Below are 2,456 nucleotides of genomic sequence, written 5' to 3' on the forward strand. Positions count from 1 at the left end.
TAGCTTTATTATCACTCATTAATATATATTATTCATTCACATATATGTGTGTGCCTTATACATTATATATCTATACTTTTTATAGTATTTTTTAAAATTCAAAAGTGAAATAGGAAACACTAGAATTAAAATAGCATTTCCAAGTAGTAGCCAAGTACTCATTTTTTGTTTTCTATTGTGTTCCAATTTGTGGTTCTGGTGAGAGTTATGAATTAATTCAGCATCACAGAAGTTAGACCTGGCAGCAGCAGAATATTTTGTCTTATTAAAAATTATACATTTAGTTAAATTAAAATGTAAATTTTCTTAATTTCTATATCACATATAAAAAGTATCTTTTCATTTCATTAAATTACTGCAGGAATCCATAAATTACTTTAAGTCTTCGTGAAATTTATATATGTCACATAGTTAAATGATGAAATTTAAGTATGTTGCATTATTTTCTGCAATAACAAAAATTGATCAAGCATACTGCATTACACTATTTGAAGATTATAAGTAAAATCTATGGTTTATTTTTGAATCTAAATGTTGCTTTAACAGTTTTTATTTGCATTTCCAATTGTTACTGTTTTCCCACTTTCATGAAAGCATAGACTGTCACAGACTGACCCAAATGTACCTCATTTTTCTCCATGTTTGTCATGACCAGGCAAGTACATCATATTTTTTCTTCCAGGAAAATTGCTGCTGACCATTGCTGGCAGGGCATTTTTAAGGAAACCTTCTTGCTCGCTAACATAGTATCCATGCAACAAGTCATCATTCTAATCAGAAAAAAAGATGAATTATTTATGAAACTTAAAAATTATGAATGACATGAAAGATGGAAAATGTGTCTTTTTTCTCAACAAAATTAAAATAGAAAAATATCCAACTACTCCTATCTGAATAAACAGCATATTGATAGTGTATGGGTAGTGTGCTTACTAATTCTTAATACTTTATCAATCTCCTATTCCTATTTATTGTGTTTTTAATGCAGCTCATTTACTCAGAAGAATATTGTCCAAATAGGTTAGAAAAATACTCTTGAAATGCTTGGCAGACCAAAGGTTCTTAATATTTGAAAGAAAATGTCATGTTGTGCTCACCTGGGTATATTTTTATACTTTTTTAAATTTCTGAGCCAACCATTGTGGACTCCACCTGTCTTCAGTACTGTTTGAAAACAGGGTGAGACATCACTAGATCTCTGTGCCATCAGACAACCTAGGGAATTGGTTGAGACAGGCAAACCTGAGTGTGTGCTGAAAGGTATTCACTAGAGGATAGATGGAGTGAGTTTCAGAAAACAGACTGATCTTGACAGCCAGTCTTTCTCCTACAGAAATCGTTCACTGTGAGCTACTTGGAGAAGACAATAATATTTTATATAAAGAGAATTTTTAAAAATGTCTTAAAATAATGATGGGAGAGAGAACTCTAGATGATTGGAGTTGCTAATTGTCCATGCAAGCAAATATGTTTAGTGACACAGTATGCCAGAAAAGCTGTAAAATGAAACACAGAAACACAGACAAACATACAGATGCTTTTATGGCTTAGGTAATTATCTTTTATGTATTTTAAATTTCAGTTTCTTTTCATGACATTGAGAAGATAAATGTGATTCATAAGGACTTGATGTTGTAACTAGGGGGTGGCTATGGACTATTAGATTGTGTTGTAGATTCAGTTAGGCAATATTAATGACTTACTGAGTGTATAAGCACACCACATTTCATTTATGATTGGGGTTATGAGGTGTGTGTGTGTGTGTGTGTGTGTGTAACACACTTCTGTAAAGTGTCTTCTCTGTATTCCAGAAACCTAAAGATCAACTGTGGTTCTAAAATTGACTGGCTAAAATTTTGCTCTTTCCTGGACTATGATGCTAAGCTCATTGGCCTCTTCACTTACACTTTCCCTCACACTCCATCCAGCCCCAAAGAAATTGGAGCAGTTGGCCTGTAATACAAATCTGATTATGACAATCTATTATCTAAATCACTTCCATGGTTTCTGTTTTGCTGGGAGACAAAGCCAAATTCTTCAATCTGGCATAAAATTATTATCATTATTAGCACTTATAATAGCTTACTATACATGCCTTCACATGACCAAAATATAAACTGCATTGGACTATTCCCACAAAACAGCTTAGACTGTTTAATTCTATGCTTTTTAGCACACTGTTCTTTTTGCCAGGAATGCCCCTGCTATGCATTCCCTGAAGACTTAAATTCATGTTTTAAATTGTTTATTTATTTTAATTTCATTTGAAAGGGAGTGAGGGAAGAGAGGGATATAGAGAGAGGGGAGAGAGAATGAGAGTTAGAGTGTGAGAGAGAGAGAGAGAGAGAGGGGGTCAGAGAGACAGGTAGAAATCTACCATCCACTAGTTCACTCCCCAAATGTCCACAACAGCCAGGCCTTAGTCAGGCTGAAACCAGTGGCCTGGAATTTAATCT

The sequence above is a fragment of the Oryctolagus cuniculus genome, chromosome X (genome assembly GCF_051225735.1).
Source record: "Oryctolagus cuniculus isolate XC-2025 breed Fujian yellow rabbit chromosome X, ASM5122573v1, whole genome shotgun sequence".
In the NCBI taxonomy this organism is placed as follows: domain Eukaryota; kingdom Metazoa; phylum Chordata; class Mammalia; order Lagomorpha; family Leporidae; genus Oryctolagus; species Oryctolagus cuniculus.